This window comes from Bos javanicus, chromosome 1 (genome assembly GCF_032452875.1).
Source record: "Bos javanicus breed banteng chromosome 1, ARS-OSU_banteng_1.0, whole genome shotgun sequence".
Lineage (NCBI taxonomy): Eukaryota > Metazoa > Chordata > Mammalia > Artiodactyla > Bovidae > Bos > Bos javanicus.
Window position 1 is genome coordinate 44,107,236 of NC_083868.1, and position 21,819 is coordinate 44,129,054.

A 21,819-nucleotide genomic window follows, 5' to 3' on the forward strand; every position below is an offset into this window, starting at 1 on the left:
TTGTGTGTAATATCTAGTATTTGTTGAGTGCCTGCTGTGTGCCAAGCACTACTCTAAGTAATTTACATATATTCATTTATGTAATTCCCATAAGAAGCCTCAATAAATCAAATGGTAGATATCAGTATCATCTCTATTTTAAAGGTGAGAGAACTGGTGTGTCACATATCTGAGGTCCCAGAACTAAAAATAGCAGAGCTGTGACCTGACTCCACCTAGGCAAGTTCCAGCACTCAGATTCTTAGCCATTCGATCACAGCACTGTTCTTGCTTACTAAAGCCTAGAAAGCCAAACAAAGAAATAAACATCAAATTCATATGTTTAAAAACCTCCTGACATTTGCATACTGGTAATCATTCTCACAGGAGTCTGTAATATCCAGTTTCTCTTTTGGACTCCGTAGGTGGGCACACAGATCAGCTAAAAGGTACAGGATGCAACTTTAGGCTCCTTCTCTTTCACAGACGTGGCATCACTGTGCCACAGTAGCAGCAAGAATGCTCACTGTGCTTTCTAGACTTGTGTGAAAGTGAGAAGGAAGGAGCTACTATGCCGCTGAAACAACCAATCTCCTGTTGATAATAGCTGTTGGAGCTTGGAATTGTGCTCACTGCTATATGAAGTTTCTTCAGAAAAACAAAACCAACAGGAGATGTGTGTGCATATAAATATATACATGTACATATAGTTCATATACATATATCCTATTGAAATACGTATATACATTTGTGTGGAAATTAATTATGAGAAATCAACTCATGCAATGATGAAGGCTGTAAAGTCACGCAATCTGCCTTGTGCAAGCTGGAGGAAAGTTGGTGACGTAGTTCTAGTACAAATCCAAAAGCCCCCAAACCAGGGCCAGTGGTGTACATCCCACTTCAAGTGAGGACAGGAAAAGACTGATATCCCCATCCAGTCAGGCAGGCAAAAAGCAAAAGCGGTCAACTCCTTCTTCCTCCATTTGTTGTTCTACTCAGATCCTCACCAGATTGGAGGATGCCCACCACACTGGGGAAGGCAAGCTGCTTTATTGACTCCACCAATTCAAACACTATTCTCACCCAGAAACACCCTCACAGACACTCAGAAGCAGTGTTTATTCAAAGCACCCCGTGGGACTGCCGAGGTGGTACATAAAGTTAACCATCACAACTGTTGTATCTCCAGTGTCAATACCATGCTTGACCTAGAGCAGACATTCAGTTACTATCTGATAAGTGAGTCAATTCAGTCATGTGTGTTTATGTTTCATGCAGATGTCATATATGATTATCCACGACCGTATCATGCACATGTATCTTTATTTTATTATGAAGAGGATTTTCAGTTACTGTAAGTTCATAGAAAACATAAACATTAAACTTGGTAAAACGTCGAAATGGGAGCAGAGAAGAATGTAAACAGTACATTTTTAAGGGAAGAAGGAATGTCTGCTTCAATCTAACTGAAATGTCTGACATATATTGTAGACTTAAGGGAAAATGGTAAAATATAACATACATGCTATCCCTTTAAGCATTTCTAATATATTAGGGGCCCAAAATAAATTAGAGGCTCTCATTATAGTTTATATCTGCCAGTTATTTATTAGAAAGATTTACTTTGGTAGATACCATTTTTATGATACCATCTTTACTGCCAAAACAGTTTTGAAAAATATAGTCAATTAAATAGGATAATGATTCCCATTGAAGACTGCACCAAAATAGTAAAAAATATATCAGTTGTATTTCATCCAGAACAAAAACAGATTAAATTTACCTCATCCCTGGATGTGGTATTTGGCCCAAACTGCATTTTTGCAGCAGGGTGGAGTTTTGAGATCAAAAACACCAGAAATATTATGCATTTAATGAAAGCCAATCTTCTGGCAACTAGGCTAAGCACTGTTCTGTCCTATTTCTGAGGAATTTTGGTCATATCCCAGATATCAGAATATTCTTTATTCTTACAGTACCATAGCCTCAAGAAAGATGAACACTATACCTGCAATAATGCTACATTTAAATGCCAATCATGTTTCTTCATTTGCTGAAATTAAAGTACACATGAATAAACCAAAAGGAAACAATATACATTGAAACCTTTCACATTGAAAATGAACAGCATAGATGTCTTTCCAGAAAAAAGAAAGGGGATAATCATTGCCTGTCATGACTAGCAAATCATTAATGTTTTTAGAGCTAAAAGGAAACTTGGGAAAAAATTTAGTCCCATCTTCTAGTTTCACAAGCAAGGAAACTGGGAATCTAAAAAGTATAATGATTGATCCATAGTCTCACAGCTACTGAAGGACAAAGCCAAGTCCAAGACCCAGGTCTCCCATGCATTCTCCATGTTCCATTGCTCTATGCTGTCTGGCTACAGTGCTGCCTTGTTCCACCCTCAGGAGAATTTGTTCTGTGGCTTGGCATACTCAGCCCCCTCGTTAGGGTTCTGGGGCTGCAGTGAAGAAGCAATGCAGTGCCTAGAAACCTGACTCCAAGTTCCCTGGAGTTTCTTTATAGCTGGTACCAGCATTATCACCTGGACCCTGATGAGTGTGTGGAAGTTTGGTTTTCTTACAGTTGCATCATTTGCTTGTGACACCCTGTGTCAAACACAAATCATGACCATTTTTGTACTGTTATATAATACAAAGGGTTTTCTAACACACTTACCTGAAAGTCATCTTTCACTTAAAATCATTTCAACTTTGGGGATTATTTTTTTTTTCTGAGTAGCAAGATTCATTATATTTGTTCAGGAAACCTCTCTTAACACACTCCCCTTTGTATACTTTTTCCACATCCTTTTTTTGTTTGTTTTAAATAGTATCTCATGTGAAATGAATCGCCAGTCCAGGTTTGATGCATGAGACAGGGGGCTTGGGGCCGGTGCACTGGGATGACCCTGAGGGATGGGATGGGAGGGAAATGGGATAGGGGTTCAGGATGGGGAACACATGTATGCCCGTGGCTGATTCATGTCAATGTATGGCAAAAACCACTACAATACTGTAAAGTAATTAGCCTCCAATTAAAATAAATAAATTTATATTAAAATGTGCAAAAACTAAATAAATAAATAGTATCTCATCTAATTTTCGCGGATCTTGTTAAGTCTATGACAGAGCACTGCGTATGAGAGGCAAAGTCAGAACTTTGGTGTAACAAGGGAGCCGTAAAGGTGTTTACTGATTGCCATGATGCACCTCATCTTGTGATCAAACTGAACAACCAACCCCCAGACCAGGAGGGTTGATCCTCATGGTGTGAGACTACTAAAATAAGTGTTGTCTCCACTAATTTCCTGTCCCTCTAGCCTTCAGATGCCTGGTTCCCTTAAGCACCAGCCTGATACTAGGCCCCTCTCTGTCCATGTAGAAAATACATTGTCCTATCTAGAAAATAAATTCCTTGTAGAATAAATGTGTCCATTTATTTGATCTCCTTCATTCTACAATAATTTGAAGATTAATAGTTAAATAATTTACAATAATATATGTGATTATAAAGAGCAAAGGACCCCAAGAGTTACAAGTGAATCCCAACACTGTTGTATAATTGTTCATTTCCCTAGAGCTGATGGATGCAACATTAAGAGATGCAGGACGCTGGGTATCTGAGGTAATATTCACTCTGATTGTTTCAACCCTTGGTTTTGTTTGAGGTCCAAGCATCCAGTTATGGGAATTGAGGGACTTAAATTAGGATACCAGCCTGGCTTCTGTGTGCTTTTATGCAAGTCCCTTCATGATCACATGCACTTGATACCCACAAAGAGAACATAACATCTGCTTTCTCTCAAAAATAACATGTAAGCTTTGGAGAACAATGGGGAAAAAAATCTCTGGAACATGGAGCTATCAAGATTACAATCGTAAATTTCTAGTTCTACCTATTGAATTTTAATAGAAATTAAAATTTCATAAAACAAAAATTATTGGCAGAGAAACTGGAGTGACATTTATAAGTCCTTTATGTAATGTTTTACAGTTTTGCACATTATAATTCAGTAATAAGAGGGGGAAAAAAAGAAACATCACATCTTTTCTCATAATATTCAGAGTAGCATATTTTCTTAATAGAATTCTTAGGAGAAATTACTGGTTTCTATTTTTATGAAATAACCTTAGCCATAACCCAGTCTATAAGGTAATATTTAATTATATGATTATTTCCACATGATTAAAATTATTGACAATAGTGACAAATAATTCTTGAGAAAATTCTAGCAGAAAACTTTGAAACTTCATTCTCTTTTTTTATATACTTTTTAGTTATGGCTCTCATAATTCAAAATCCAGACTAATTGCTGTGATTCTGGTTAATTCTGTACTTTTCTTCAGTCAAGATCCCACACAATAATAATTGCCAAATCTTTTAACCTGGCAATATATTTTCAAATCCTAAACTGTTTGCAAGTGTGAAAAGTGAGCACTTACTTAATGTACAGAAATATCTCAAAAGAAATTGCAGCTAATTCAAGCCAACTCAAAAGTAAAAGCCCTAGAGTATCTACACCTGATGTGGTTTGAGGTTGAATCACACTGATTGGAGTGAAGGAGGGGAGTTGGTCTTTATAAATATACAGAATCTCTCTTATTAAATACCATTATTACCATTTATCTAATGTACCAGATCTTGTAAGAAGCCCTGTACATGGAATTTCCTAGCCAAATTTTCATAACTCCTCTACAGATGAAGGTCTAAAGAAGTTCTAAGAGATAAGTCACACAGTACAATAGAGCCAACAGCTAAACAGATGCTTTCTGAATCCAAGATCAAGACTTTAATCTCTCAAAGTAAGTAGGTAGATTGTTGTTGTTATTCAGTCATGTCAAGCTCTTTGCAACCCAATGTACTGCAGCATACCAGGCTCCTCTGTCCTTTACTATCTCCCAGAGTTTGTTCAAATTCATGTCCATTGAATCACTTCCTGGTAAATAGATGGGGAAACAATGGAAACATTGACAGACTATTTTGGGGGGGCTCCAAAATAACTACAGAAGGTGACTGCAGCCATGAAATTAAAAGACACTTACTCCTTGGAATAAAAGTTATGATCAATCAATACAGCATATTAAAAAGGAGAGATATTACTTTGCCAACAAAGGTCCATCTAGTCAAGGCTATGGTTTTTCCAGTGGTCATGTATGGATGTGAGAGTTGGACTATAAAGAAAGCTGAGCTCCAAAGAATTGATGCTTTTGAACTGTGGTTTTGGAGAAGACTCTTGAGAGTCCCTTGGACTGCAGGGAGATCCGACCAGTCCATCCTAAAGGAAACCAGTCCTGAATATTCATTGGAAGGACTGAAGTTGCAGCTGAAACTGCAATACTTTGGCCACCTTATGCAAAGAGCTGACTCATTTGAAAAGACCCTGATGCTGGGAAGGATTGACTGGGGGAGGAGAAGGGAACAACAGAGGATGAGATGGTTGGATTGCATCACCAACTCAATGGACATGAGTGTGAGTAAACTCCGGGAGTTGGTAATGGGCAGGGAGGCCTGGCATGCTGCAGTATGGGTTGCAAAGAGTCAGACATGACTGAGCAACTGAAGTGAACTGAATCTGTGATACTATCTAACCATCTCATCCTCTGCCGCCCCCTCCTCTTTTTGCCGTCAACTATTCCCAGCATCTAGAGAAGGCAATGGCACCCCACTCCAGTACTCTTGCCTGGAAAATCCCATGGACGGAGGAGCCTGGTAGGGTGTAGTCCATGGCGTCGCTGAGGGTCAGACACGACTGAGTGACTTCACCTTCACTTTTCACTTTCATGCATTGCAGAAGGAAATGGCAACCCACTCCAGTGTTCTTGCCTGGAGAATCCCAGGGATGGGGGAGCCTGGTGGGCTGCCGTCTATGGGATCACACAGAGTTGGACACAACTGAAGTGACTTAGCAGCAGCAGCAGCAGCATTCCCAGCATCAGGGTCTTTCCCAATGAGTCAGCTGTTCACATCACGTGGCCAAAGCATTGGAGCTTCAGCATCATCCTTCCAATGAATATTCTAGGTTGATTTCCTTTAGGATTTAATCTTCCTTCAGTCCAAGGGAATCTCAAGAGTCTTCTCCAGCACCACAATTTGAAAGCATCATTTCTTCAGTGCTCAGCCCTCTTTATGGTCTAATTCTCACATCCATACATGATTACTAGAAAAATCATAACTCTGGCAGTATGGAGTTTTGTTGGCAAAATGATGTCTCTGCTTTTTTAATGTGCTGTCTAGGTTTGTCAGAGCTTTCCTTCCAAGGAAGAAGTATCTTTTAGTTTCATGTCTTCAGTCACCATCTGCAGTGATTTAGGAGCAATGCCCCGCACCCCCCACACACACACAAAATTAAGTCTGCCACTGTTTCCACTGTTTCTCCATCTGTTTGCCATGAAGTGGTAGGGCCAGATGCCATGATCTTAGTGTTCTGAATGTTGAGCTTTAAGCCAACTTTTTCACTCTCCTCTTTCACTTTCATCAAGAGGCTTTTTAGTTCCTCTTCACTTTCTGCCATAAGGGTGGTGTCATCTGCATATCTGAGGTTGTTGACATTTCTCCTGGCAGTTTTCGTTCCAGTTTGTGCTTCATCCAGCCCAGCATTTCTCATGATGTACTCTGCATATAAGTTAAATAAGCAGGATGACAAAATATAGCCTTGACATACTCCTTTTCCTATTTGGAACCAATCTGTTATTCCATGTCCAGTTCTAACTATTGCTTCCTGACCTGCATATAAGTTTCTCAAGAGGCAGGTCAGGTGGGCTGGTATTCCCATCTCTTTCAGAATTTTCCACAGTTTATTGTGATCCACACAGTCAAAGGCTTTGGCATAGTTATAAAGCAGAAATAGATGTTTTTCTGGAACTCTCTTGCTTTTTCCATGATCCAGTGGATGTTGGCAATTTGATCTCTGGTTCCTCTGCCTTTTCTAAAACAACCTTGAACATCTGGAAGTTCACGGTTCATGTATTGCTGAAGCCTGGCTTGGAGAATTTTGAGCATTACTTTACTAGTGTGTGAGATAAGTGCAATTGTGTGATAGTTTGAGCATTCTTTGGCATTGCCTTTCTTTGGGATTAGAATAAAATCTGACCTTTTCCAGCCCTGTGGCCACTGCTGAGTTTTCCAAATTTGCTGGCGTATTGAGTGCAGCACTTTCACAGCATTATCTTTTAGGACTTGAAATAGCTCAACTGGAATTCTACCTTCACTAGCTTTGTTCATAGTGATGCTTCCTAAGGCCCACTTGACTTCACATTTCAGGATGTCTGGCTCTAGATGGGTTATCATACCATTGTGGTTATCTGGGTGTGAAGATCTTTTTTGTATATTTCTTCTGTGAATTCTTGCCACCTCTACTTAATATCTTCTGCTTCTGTTAGGTCCATACCATTTCTGTCCTTTATTGTGACCACCTTTGCATAAAATGTTCCCTTGGTATCTCTAATTTTCTTAAAGAGATCTCTAGTCTTTCCCATTCTATTGTTTTCCTCTATTTCTTTGCATTGATCACTGAGTAAGGCTTTCTTATCTCTCCTTGCTATTCTTTGGAACTCTGCATTCAGATGGGTATATATTTCCTTTTCTGCTTTGCTTTTCACTTCTCTTCTTTTCACAGCTATTTGTAAGGCCTCCTCAGACAGCCATTTTGCTTTTTTGCATGTCTTTTTCTCGGGGATGGTCTTGATCCCTGTCTTCTGTACAGTGTTACGAACTTCCATCCATAGCTCATCAGGCACTCTATCAGATCTAGTCCCTTAAATCTATTTCTCACTTCCACTGTATAATCATAAGGGATTTGATTTAGGTCATACCTGAATGGTCTAGTGGTTTTCCCCACTTTCTTCAATTTCAGTCTGAATTTAGCAATAAGGAGTTTATGATCTGAGCCACAGTCAGCTCCCGGTCTTGTTTTTGCTGACTGTATAGAGCTTCTCCATCTTTGGCTGCAAAGAATATAATCAATCTGATTTCAGTGTTGACCATCTGGTGTTGTCCATGTGTAGAGTCTTCTCTTGTGTTGTTGGAAGATGGTGTTTGCTATGACCAGTGCGTTCTCTTGGCAAAACTCTACTAGCCTTTGCCCTGCTTCATTCTGTACTCCAAGGCCAAATTTGCCTGTTACTCCAGGTGTTTCTTGACTTTCTACTTTTGCATTCCAGTCCCCTATAATGTAAGGACATGTTTCTTGGGTGCTGGTTCTAAATGGTCTTGTAGGTCTTCATAGAACCATTCAACCTATCTTCTTCAGCATTACTGGTTGGGGCATAGACTTGGATTACTGTGATATTGAATGGCTTGCCTTGGAGATGAGCAGAGATCATTCTGTTGCCTTTGAGATTGTATCCAAGTACTACATTTCGGACTCTTTTGTTGACTATGATGGCTACTCCATTACTTCTAAGGGATTCTTGCCCACAGTAGTAGATATAATGGCCATCTGAATTAAATTCACCCATTCCAGTCCACTTTAATTCGCTGATTCCTAAAATGTGGATGTTCACTCTTGCCATCTCCTGTTTAACCACTTCCAATTTGTCACACTGCTCATTTAACTTATATGCAGAATACATCATGAGAAACACTGGGCTGGAAGAAGCACAAGCTGGAATCAAGATTGCCAGGAGAAATATCAATAACCTCAGATATGCAGATGACACCACCCTTATGGCAGAAAGTGAAGAGGAACTAAAAAGCCTCTTGATGAAAGTGAAAGAGGAGAGTGAAAAAGTTGGCTTAAAACTCAACATTCAGAAAACGAAGATCATGGCATCCGGTCCCATCACTTCATGGGAAATAGATGGGGAAACAGTGGAAACAGTGTCAGACTTTATTTTTGGGGGCTCCAAAATCACTGCAGATGGTGACTGCAGCCATGAAATTAAAAGACGCTTACTCCTTGGAAGGAAAGTTATGACCAACCTAGATAGTATATTGAAAAGCAGAGACATTACTTTGCCAACAAAGGTCTGTCTAGTCAAGACTATGGTTTTTCCAGTAGTTATGTATGGATGTGAGAGTCGGACTGTGAAGAAAGCTGAGCGCTGAAGAATTAATGCTTTTGAACTGTGGTGTTGGAGAAGACTCTTGAGAGTCCCTTGGACTGCAAGGAGATCCAACCAGTCCATTCTAAGAGATCAGTCCTGGGTGTTCTTTGAAAGGACTGATGCTAAAGCTAAAACTTCACATGAGGTGGTACTTTGGCCACCTCATGCGAAGAGTTGACTCATTGGAAAGGACTCTGATGCTGGGAGGAATTGGGGGCAGGAGGAGAAAGGGACAACAAAGGATGAGATGGCTGGATGGCATCACCGACTCGATGCACATGAGTTTGAGTGAACTCTGGGAGTTGGTGATGGACAGGGCAGCCTGGCATGCTGCGATTCATGGGGTCGCAAAGAGTCGGACACGACTGAGCGACTGAACTGAACTGAACTGAATTTTCCTTGATTCATGGACCTAACATTCCAGGTTCCTATGCAATATTGCTCTTTACAGCATTGGACCTTGCATCCATCATCAATCACATCCACAACTGGGTGTTGTTTTTGCTTTGGCTCCATCTCTTCATTATTTCTGGAGTTATTTCTCCACTGATTTCCAGTAGCATATTAGGCACCTACCGACCTGGGGAGTTCATCTTTCAGTTCTGTTCCTGGATAAACTTTAATTACCAGGAGCTGACATGAGACATTAGAAAACTGAAATGTTAATTTCATACAGGAAATTTCAGAAGAAGTACAAATGACTCTGAACAGGAGAAAATGTGTTAAATTTCTCTCTGCTAATTAGAAAAATGCATATTTAAACAGCAATGTATTATCTGTTTTTTCATCCATCACTTTTGCGCTCAGGCATTACAAACAGTCACAAAATCAGGTGAAGACGTTGCTATTTATTGTGACTGATGTCAGGTAAGATTTTTAGAGAAAATTGACACTTTCCACTTAGAAGGACATTTAACATTTTGCATAGAAAGAAAAAATATAAATATGTATGAAAGATATTATTTTTTAAATGTTTACCCATTTGCCCTGTATTTTCTCTCATACTTTTTCCCTTTCTGGGTAATCTTAATCTTTCCCTATAAGAATATAGTCAGATTATCCTTAAATAATTTAAAATATTCAGACTAAGAATTAGATCATGAGGATGCAGTCAGCTGAAATTGTGCCTATTTCACACTAACTGTATTCTTCTCTAATCATTGTATTTTCACTTAACTCATGGGAGATTTGGGAAAGGTGTCAGCTTCCCCTTGTCCTGTTAATCTGGGATATTGCTATCATGTTCCCTCACTGTGACAACACACAAAATCCCACAGCTTCCCCGCCACATGTGTTCTAAGTTGAAGGAAAACCCTGAATCTCAGTTCCTTGTCTACTGAAACATACACTTATCCACAGCAGGATTCATTTCTCTGCCAAACTCATTTTGCCACTGTGACAAAGCTGGGGGAATCTTTAGACTTCTGACCTACGTGGTATCCATTCCAAACCCAGGACCATCCATGTGCTTCAGGGAAAGAGCCCTGTCAGTCTGCTCTTGTGCTCCAGCCCTGCCTCGAACCTGGCTTCTCTTCCACCTGCCATGCTCTGGGGCTTGCAAGGCCCATTCCTTGCTGCCTGACCTCATTTCCTCTCGCTTAACCTCTTTCCTGCTTGCTCCTCCCTGCCTTTGGCCCTCCATGCCCTTGACCACCCTATCTGCAGGGTCTAAAAGATTCTCCTTCTCCAAGAGCTTTCCTGGCCACACTGCCCTTGAGAGCCTGCATACTCTGGTATTCCAGACTGGGAGTTCAGTGACCAGTAAGTTAAACAAACATGAAAACAATGTGGGAAATTGGCTGCAGGCTGCCAAGTGCTGATTTCGCCAAGCAGGCCGTCAAAAACAAGAAATGCCATCTATTATCACCATCATTTTATTAAAGAAAGGCATTTTAACACTAAAAATGGGAAAAGGTCACCGTCTCAGAAAAATAAAAACGTTTCTCAAAGAACAGTAAGTAAGCAAGCTTGAGGGGAAGGCCAGAAGGAGCAGGCTTGTTAGAAAACAGCCCTTCCTGTTTGTCTGGTACAGAGAACCTTCTTAGAAGCCAGAGCAGCCCACCCGTCACAGCTTCCCTCACATCACAAGGTTATTGGAGTGAGTCCCCCATGCTGCCTAAGCTGAGGAGACATGCTTGCCACCCTTCTGTCTTAGAGGATGCCTTCCATGAGAGCTGGCCATAGGCCACACTGGGCATGTCCTGCAAAATGAAGCTTGCCCACACCTGGAGTTTGTTGCTCCTCATCCAAAGGTACCACACAGATTCTTCTTTATGTTCCATAGCCTGGGGTACTATAAGCTCCCCTTGAAAAGAGTCTGGTTGAGTTCTTGTCATGCAGAAAGGCTATGGAGGTGTGGGGAAAAGCCTGAGCAGGAGAACGTGGGTGAAACTAGAAAGTGGTATACACACTTTGTATCATGGGCAGGAATCTGTCCATGGAAAGGTTTTTAGGTCAATCACCGGTATGTGCTCCAGTGTAATGCTCTAAAATCCCAAAACTAGATATTATGTGAACATAATTCTTGAAATGTAAGTCATTTCTTATACTTATTAAATTCATTTTAACATTCACCTTGATTGCTCATGACAAATTCATTGTAAAATCAAAGCCTGAGTGGTTAAATGAACTTAAAAGAAAAAAAAAAAACTATTTTGATCTAAATTGCTATCCGTAGAAGTATCCTAATTCTGTCAGTCCTAAGAGTGCCCAATCCCATAGTTTTTACCAGAAAGTGGTAAAGGAAGTACAAGGAATGGATTTAGCTCCACAGCCAAAGCTTTGGTTATGAGAACTGGTCAATTTTAATCCATACAAGACCATCCAGAAAAGGCAGATTGCATAGCTGCCCAGATCCCTGTGTACCAATGACATATTGATGATCAGTTTCTACAGTAATATGGTTTATTTGATCTGGTAACATTTGGTAGCTGACATATTGCCTTTCAGGCTTCCCTTGTAGCTCAGTGATAAAGAACCCACCTGCAAGTACAGGAGACATAGGTTCGATCCCTGGGTCAAGAAGATCCCCTGAAGAAAGAAATGGCAACCCACTCAAATCCCGTGGACAGAGAAGCTTGGCGGGCTACAGTCCGTGGGGTCACAAAAGAGTTGGGTCACAAAAGAGCTGGACACAACTTAGCAGCTAAACAACAATATTGCCTTTCACCTAGATTTATTGCTAAATAACACACCAGCTAGAGGGAAATGTAACAAGAAAGTTGGGAATGTGAAATGTGGTGAGGTCAGGACACACACACCCACATGTCCACAATTCACATGATGTTGCAGTTTCTTCTGTCACAGTGACCATGATTGCCATTTCTATCACCACCACTAGTTAGAATAAAAATTCTCAAAATTTGGTGCACCATTCAGCTATAGAGCTAAGTAGGATTATTCTAAGCTTTCGGCCCAAGTTTTCTAAAACCTAGCTGATTAAAAGGCATTAATATTTATATATTGCCAACACTGATTATACTTGTTGCTGGTAAAAGTTTATGTGCTAACCAAGACCTAACAAGAGAGATGCATAAAAGCACAGCAAACATATCATTTGTATATAAGGGGTACCAGTCAGTGACGGAAGTATCTGCTTCTGCCTTGGCAAAGGAAGTTAACTCATGGACTTCAAGGCATCTGCTAGATCTAATATTTTATGACTTTTGATTAGCAGAAAACCTTTTAGAAGGCATCTACTAAATAACATGATGTTCAAAAACTTTCAAAGGCTGATTACAAATTCTCAGTATTCCATATTCTGTTTAATCTTTTTTCTTTTTATCATGCATCCATTTCTCATTAATACTGCTGTTCAAAAAGGAAAGAAAGAGAAGTTCCACTAAGTCACATTTGATGAAATAGAAAGCTGAGGTTCTAAGATTATCCACAGAATTTTCAACATACTTAAATTCTCTGAAAATACCTCTTTCTTCAGTGGCATCTGAAGAGTTAGCTATAGTTAAAATTTGATTAAGTTGAAAGATTCCTTGCGCATCCATTTGGGAAGGAAAATGCTGGCAGAGAATACAATAAACCTCTCTTGTTAGGGACTCTAACACAGCTAGAAATCTGGATACTAGCGCTGTTTGTGATAAGAATGAAAGCAACCAATACTTTTTTTTTTTTTTTGGGAAAAGCAAAACCAGGAACCAGAAGCAATGACTTGCAAGTTTGTAGCAATCTTATCTCCTTCAGTTCAGAAAGAGTTCAGCATTTGTTTGCCAACTAAGTGTTACTTTTCACAAATGTAAAATTGCATCAACAATTTTCTTGGCATTCTTGGCATTTCTTGGCATTCTTTTACCTATGGCATTTACCATAGGTAAAAGGGCCTCTGAAATTAACTTTTCAGGTTTTCAAATGGATACATTGACTTTTAGAAAAATAAAGCATTGGATGAGTGGCTAGCTCATTTAAACTCCATCCCCAATCATTACTCCTGATTCCCTAAGTAAGGAAACAGAAAAAAAAAAAACAGTACAGTATGTTCAGAACAGAACTGAAAGTTATTTGGAATAGGGGTTAAATACATACACATTTATTTAAAGCATTGTTTACCACTACCATTCCTATCATTATTAATGTTATACATAAGAGTTAAATAGTTTACAAAGTGCTCTCATGTATTTTTTTTCCTCATTCTTACATGACCTCTCCAATCCTTGTAGGTAAAATAACAAGTGTTCAGATATATTAATTTAGCATCTATTAACATATTAATCATTATGATTACCTCCACTATCAGTAAAGTGAGCACTTACTATTGGCCAAGATCCACATTAAATGTTTTATGTGGATCATCTCACTTAACCCTCACAAAAACTCTTTGCAATTGGTATTATTATCATCTCAATTTTACAGATGATAAAACATGGTTGATTGGGGCCTGGAATCTGGGGCTTCTGAGTCCAAGTCCAGTGTTCTTTCCACATTGTTTTAATAATAGAGTTTAAAAAGAACAAAGAGAATGCTAAAGTTTCCAGTTCATTTCGTATCAGTTACTTTCAGACAAAAATAAAGTAAGAAAGGGACCATGAAAAGAAAGTTAAATTTGCAGCCTCTTCCCAAAATAAATACTTACAAAAATGCAGCAGGCAAAAATATTTGCCAAACTCTTGAGCCTTCGTAAATTTCAATATGTTGCAATCCCACTATACTAGCAGCTAAATGCAAAATTCTACTTTTAAACCTGCTACTGACCAAAAAACAAACAAAAAAGTTTTTTAAAAAGAAAATAAAGAAGACTGTTGAAAGGCCTGACAGTGTGGGGTGGCCTACGTGACTGATAAAGCTCTTCAGTTTCCAAACCACCCTAGTTGCAGCTTGGTTGGTCACTGGCTACATCAGAGTTGATTTCTACTCAGCAAGCACTTAATGAGTGCCTACTGCATGTTAGATGTTGAGGGATACAGTGAAGAGGACATTTATTGTTCCTACCTTTTAGGAGATTATGAACTGAAGGCAAAGGCAGATAAAAGAGATTAATTCTAGTGTAGTCAGTTCCACAACAGAGGATTTATCCTGGTCTTGGGAATCATCAGAAGCTTCCCTGAAAAAAATAATAACATTTAGATGAATCTCAATGGAATGTCAAAGATCATCTGATGAAGAAGTGGCATGAGGACTCAGGGAAGAGAGAACCTAGGCACCAGAAATGGAGTCACTCAGAAACTTGGAAGTATCTGCATGAGATGAAGGTTTCCAGAATCTACTCTAGGGTGAAGTTTCAGAGGAGGGGTTATATAGGACTGAAAAGTGTTAGTCACTCAGTCATATCCTACTCTTTGCTACCCCATGAACTGAACTGTAGCCCACAAGGCTTCTCTAGCCATGTATTTCTCCAGGCAAGAATACTGGAATGGGTTGCCGTTCCCTTCTCCAGGGGATCTTCCCAACCCAAGGATCAAACCTCGGTATCCTGCATTTCAAGCAGATTCTTTACCATCTGAGCCACCAGGGAGGTTACGTATATATATAAGTATATTTATGAATATATATAGTCCATCTTCGGAGAAGACGATGGCACCCCACTCCAGTACTCTTGCCTGGAAAATCCCATGGATGGAGGAGCCTGGTAGGCTGCAGTCCATGGGGTCGCGAAGAGTTGGACACGACTGAGCGACTTCACTTTCGCTTTTCACTTTCATACATTGGAGAAGGAAATGGCAACCCACTCCAGAGTTCTTGCCTGGAGAATCCCAGGGACGGGGCGGGGGGGCGGGGGGAGGTGGCTGGTGGGCAGCCGTCTATGGGGTCGCACAGAGTCGGACATGAAGCGACTTAACAACAACAACAATAGTCCATCTTTAAAATATTTCCCTTACTTGTTTAAGAATCCCCACACCATCATGAAACTAACCTGTAACTCCCTTACTCTGGAAGGAGGACAAAGGAAACACACTGATAGTTTCCCAGCTAATTACAATAGTGGTTTTATTGAAGTCAGTAAAAAAATAAGGTATTCACTTAAATGGATGTGAGAAGATAAAGGAAATAGAAAGATGACTTGGGTAGGTATGTAAATATAGGAGGAATACCCTAAATGAAATAGAATCAAAGTAATGAAAATTAAAAATTTCAATTAGATGAGTTTTCAGTTACCTTCACCTGGCCTGAAAATTCCACAGCTTCTTATTCATTATTCCCAATTTATACCACACTCAATAGTGCAAGAGAAGACTACAGAGTGCAACAGATTTACTGTCCTATGTTCTGCTTAGGTTTGTTAAGCTTGTGAACAAAAAGTGAATTTACACTTGAATTCTTGATTCTTTTCCTTTACTTCATGAGTTAGCTCCCTGATTTAACACTCACATGAGTCTTAGGTTGGGATTGCTAAGGACACCAACTCACAGGATAAGAAAGCACCTCAAAGAGTACTAGGAAAGGAGGAAAATGACAGTTTTCCAGAGGTAATTCATGTTCTAAATATTCTCTATATGTCTATCCAGATACAAACATTAATCTTCACTTTTCTCTGCGCTGAAGAGGCTGACCTGCATCAAGGCATTCCCTTGGGTTTTCAACTGACTGTGGTCGATAGGAAGTATGAATAGATGATCAGAGGAGGGAAGACCAGTGAGACGGAGGTGTTTCTCCATCCCTGGTTGGTTTCCATTAACCTTGCCCACAACCTCAAAAATAGCTCCTTCATTCATTGCTTTTTGATGGTCTAAGTGCAACATGCCATCTCTTTCTTCTCCACTACCCCAATGGAAAAACTCAGTCTAGTTACACAGAATGTGATGCAGGCTCATGGCAAGCATGATTGACAAGGAAAAGGTATATTCATGAGATAATATGTTAGAACAAGAAACCTAATTGAAAACATCTTTGGAATTATGTCCATCAAATCTTCCCTCATATCAAGCAGAGAAATAACACTGCATTGGGAGAAGATGACAGAAGAGACAATCATTTTAGACAGTGTTTTTCAGGATAACCAACAAGGGACAGAATATCTGGAGGAACTATTTGGAAGGAGTTGATGAGAAGTACACTGGACTTTTCTGTAGCATCCGAAACTAGTAAAGCCTTTCAAATACTTACCTATGCAAATTCCCAGTGCCCGTTTTCTGCTTCATCCAGGCTAAGGTAAGCCCAGCCAGGATGACATCAGTGGCCTCATTCTAACCCTTCTTTCCAAAAATAAATAATTTATAAGGACACCTAGCAATTTGGCAACAGTTTTATTAAATTACAGACTTCAGGCTGCTAATAATACAGAGAAAAAGAACTTCTTGTCTCTTGCTACCACTGTGGTGAAGTTCTACTGGCTTTCTCTGAGCTACATTCATTAGGAGTATACAGACTAAGGTAAATGTCAGATACTAACCAATAAGTAAATCTCTCTGAGAGGTTTAAACCAATCATCAAATGTTTATCTGTGCTTCTTCGGTGAAAAAATATATATCACACTACTTGAGGTAAAGCTGCTCATTTTCATTTCTGCCATCTTCCTGTGTTGCTCCTGCAGTAACAATGACAGCTGAATTATTTTTTTCTCAGCCCAGGAGTAATGTGTTAGGCTTCCTTTTTAATGACAACAATCTTTTTGTTGCCAAATGCTTCACGTCTTAAATAATGACTTGAATCTTGGCTGCAATTATAAGATAAGATTTTTCTCATAACCTTTTCACAATGGATTTTCATCAGCTCCTTTATAAAGGAAATTAAAATTTGCATTTAACTTTAAGCTCATGTATCCGAAACTGGACCCACCATTGGCACATTCAGACATGGTATTTTAAAAAGAATAAAATTTGCTTTATAGGGTTTTGTTTAATATTTCATCTCTAAAAAGAAAAGAGAAGGAAAATCTGATCAAAGTTCATGAAGAATCAACAGAGGCTGAATGGCAAAGGGACTGAAAAGTGAAGTTAATATGTTTCGGTAAACACAGGAGGCTAGCTTCTAAATATGCCCCAAAGAAAATCTGTTTACCTTCCAAATTTTCTCAGTAACATTTGAGATGCAGACAAGATGGCTATAAACAGGTCTGGTGTAAAACAGTATACAAATCACCAGACAACCAAGGCCACGACAGCAACGGATTCCACACAGTGAGCGACACCCTCGTCTCTCAGCATAGACAACGTAACAATAGATATGGCCTGACAAAAGCAAGATGTCCCCAGGAACTAGAAAGAAACTCCTTTCAGGCAAAGTAGTCAGATCATTTTTTCCAGAACCCAAGCTGAGACTTTGCATAACCTGAGAGTAAACATCCCCGACGCCAGAACTTGAGAAATACCAAACTCCAAACTTGTGGAGAAGTGTCTATCCCTGATTCTGGATTCCAGCTCCCTGGCTTGTCTTCCTTCCTTTAGATGAGTAAGTGCTGCCAAGTTTGACGGTAGGGGAGATTTGCCCACATGACAGTCTCCGATAGGAGAAAACATTCAAAATGAGACAATGGTTAATTCAAAAGCAACATCTGTGGGAAATATGATTGCAAACTAGGAAAGCAAGTTGTCTATCAGGAGACGAGTGATTCATAAATGTTTCTGGCAGGGTCTTACACAGATGGAGTCGTGCACACATGCTATTTTTTTTCCCCACTAGGAATTTTGCCTAACAGAGTAAGTGATTGCAGACCTGAGTGAGTATGCATTGTGATCGAGAGCAAATGTAATGAATTTTCTGATCAAAGCTCCATTGAATCTCTTCCCTTGTGATATTCCCCACTCTGGCTCCTTCCCTTCAGTAGGCAACTTGGGGAGGTTCTTGACTGAAATGTTTGTGCAGATGCAAGTGCTGTGACTTCCCTCCTGGCAGGGATCTCAACCCTGACAGAATACAGGGGAAAGTAAAAGCCATGTCTACTTCCCAGCAGCTCTTAAAAAAAAAAAAAAAAAAAAAAAAGCCCTCAATCTTGTTTGGGCCAAATGAGGCGTGGGAGTTGGTCTCTAGAGTGAAGACACCACGCGCACAGAACTTGAGAATGTTAGAACTGGGATCTTCAGGCTCCCAGTCCAGACTTTTCATTATGCAGAGTCTGAGTGGCAAGGAGGTCAAAATGGCGTGCCAACTGTCTCATAACTAGTCAATGACAGAACCAGGGTTATTAACCCAGCTCTCTCGATTCCAAGTTTAGTGGGTTTTCTCCCCCTGTTACCACATAATTTTTTCACTCACTAATTCATTCATACATCAAATATTTTTTTCAACGTCCACCATACTGCAAAGAATATTCTGAGTGCTGGGAAAAAAACAGGGAACAAGAAAACAAAAGCTTTACCTTAAACAGTTTACATTCTAGGAGGAGAAAACAAAATTCAGATAAGGAAATAAATACAGAGTATGTTAGGTAGTGGTAAATGCTCCAAAGAAAATAAACAAAGGTCAAAAAACAGAGTGATAAAGGGCAACTATTTAAGAGAGGGTGATAAGGGCAACTCTCTGGGGTGACATTTGATCAGAGTCTGCATAAAGTGAGGTTGCAAACCACACAAATAGCTGAGGGAAGAACTTTCCAGGCAGAGAACAGTGAGTACAAAATCCAGGGAGCTGGAATGAATTTAGTGTGCTTTGGCAGAGGTTGGGGGGATGCATGAACTAAGTGAAGGGGAACAACGGAGATGAGGTCCAAGGGGCCACTAGAGGGCTGATCTTAGATTTTTTTTTTAACAGATTATTTTGGCTGTTAGGTGATGAATAGACTAAAGAGAGGGTAGAGAGAAAGAGAGCAGAGAAGCCAATAAGGAGGCATCTCCTTAAGACAGAACTTAAATTTCTTGAGAAGGGGCTTTTATTTGGCTTGTTCATTGTTACAAAATAAGTACCAAGAATAGTGATGGACACATGTTGGAGTGTTAGAGGTATTTGCTAAATGAATGGATGCCTGAAAGGTAAGACCAAGAAGAAAGTTGACAGTGGGTTGGACTAAGATAATAGCAATAGAGACAGTGAAAAATGAATGGATTTGGGTGATGTTTCAAAAGTAGAAGTGACAAGAAAAGTTTCAAGATTGGATAAGTATATTTAGTAAGAAAGAACTCAAGAATGACTTCTAAGTTTTTGTCTGAAACCCTCTAGGTAGACAGTGGTAACTTCCCAGGGAGAAACAGATTTAGTGAAGAAAATTTTAAAATTCTCTCTTCACCATGTTACATTTGAACTGTATACTGGTCTTTCAAAGGGAAATAATGAGTAAGCAGTTGAATAGAGTGTTTAGAGCTCATGGAAGAGATTAAGGTTAGAGATAGAAGTAGATAGCACATAACACTATTGAACACCATATGGTCACCCAAAGGATAAGTGTAGATGGGGAACTGAAGAGGTCCAAGGAGCCCTCGGGTATTCCAGTGTTTCAGAGTAGGTAGTGGAAGAAGAATCAGCAAAGGATTTTTTTTTTCCCAACAGGAAGTAATACAGGCAAAGAAGTCTGAAAAAGGATAACCAGAAACTGAGGTGTCCTAGAAACTAAGAGATAAAAATGTTTCCAAAGGAAGAAGTGATGAAATGTTTCAGTCAAGGTGAGGACTGAGAACTGCCTACAGGATTTGGCCACATTGAGGTCACTGGTGATACTAAGAAGAGCAGTTTCACTGGCATGATGGAGACAAACCTTCACTGGAGTTCAAAGGAGAGGGGAAAAGGGAAGACAAAAATAGACAAATTGTCTAGGAAATTTGCTACAAAAAGAGTAAAGAAATGAAGAATGAATTGAAAGGGGATGAGGGGATTGAAAGAGGGATTTGGGGGTTTGTGTTTTTTGATGTGGTTTCTGATGTTTCCTATCAGCTTGCATACTGATAGGAAGATCCAGTAGGAAGGGAGGGATTTATGTAGGAGAGAAATGGGGTACTTGTAAGAGAAAAGTCTGAGTTAGACAAGAAAATGAGACCAATGCACAAGTGGAGGATGTACGTAGCTTTAGATGAGAGTTGGCACAGTTACTGTGGAAGGGAGGGAAGGCAGAAAACACTAGGGCAGATACGACTTGGTGGTAGGAAAGAGAAGTCCTGCCCTGATTGCTTCTGTATTCCCGGTGACATAACAAGAAAGGCGGTCAACTGAGAACACGGAGTAGGAAGGAGTGTCCGCTTCTTTTTTTTTTTTTTTAAGAAAATGCAGAAATAAGGAAACAGCTGTAGAAGATTGATTCCCAGCAGGACGCTCTGTGCAGCCCCGGCATAGAGTAGAATAGCTTTGAAGGAATCAAACTCAGTCACAGAGTTGCCAGACAATGAGGGACACTTCAGGAGCCAGGGGTGGGCAGCTAAGGAGAAAGGGGTAGCTCCAAATAAGAAAAAGGTCCAGAAAGAGGAAGCAGGAGTATCTGAGACAGTGATCTACCTCAAAAATTTGGAAGAGAACATCAATATAGAATAGATCAATGTTGCTCTTTGTGGAGATGCAAATATTAAAAAGTAACAAGTATATTTTTGTGAATTTAGGAGGAAAACATGTGTCACCTAAAGGCTTTAGTTCTTTCACTTGAATCATGAAGTAATATAAGGTCACACTACAAACCAGCAACCATGGATCTGTGAGTATTACACTACTTAATTATGTAGTAATACATCTTACATAGGCAAAAAGATGAATAACTTGTTAAGTTGAAGCAATTACCTAATAATAATAATAGCAGCAGTAATAATGACAGAATTATAGGTTCTCTGAGTGCTTCAGTGGGTAGGAACCAGAAAGATTCATTTAATCTGAAGAATTCTATTTATTCTCAATGTAGCTATATTTTTAGCTACCTGCTTCTTTTCTTAATGGAAGGTTTTGATTAATTCCCCTTACTGTATTATAAATGTCCCTCTTAAGTACAGTTTTAGATAGCAGAGCAATTCAAATCTTTGAGTAGCTTGAAGGTTTCCTTTTTCCTTCAACACTTTAAAAGCACTTGAGTTCCAATGTAAGGTCCAAAAAAAGCAATATAAATAGCTTGGCAATTTTTGACCTCCCTTGGGTAAAGGAACCACCACATTGTCATTTTCAAACTGGCTTCTCACACTGTTTTGTGAGGGAGGGGATTAAAACACAAACCACACTCACACACACAGACACAGGCACACACAGCCATAGTTCCTTTGAGGCTGCTTTTACAAAAGTTAAGGTAGGGGCTTAAAAACAAACATTTATTTCTCAGACTTCTGGAGACTGAGAAGTCTCGGAGCAGGGTGGCAGTAGGGCCAGGGACTAGTACAGACTGCTGGCTTCTGGTAGGGTCCCCACGTGGTGGAAGGGGCAAGGGAGTTCTTTGGGGTCTCTTTTATAATCCCACTCATGAAGGCTCCATCCTCATGACCTCGTCACTAATCCTAATTACTTC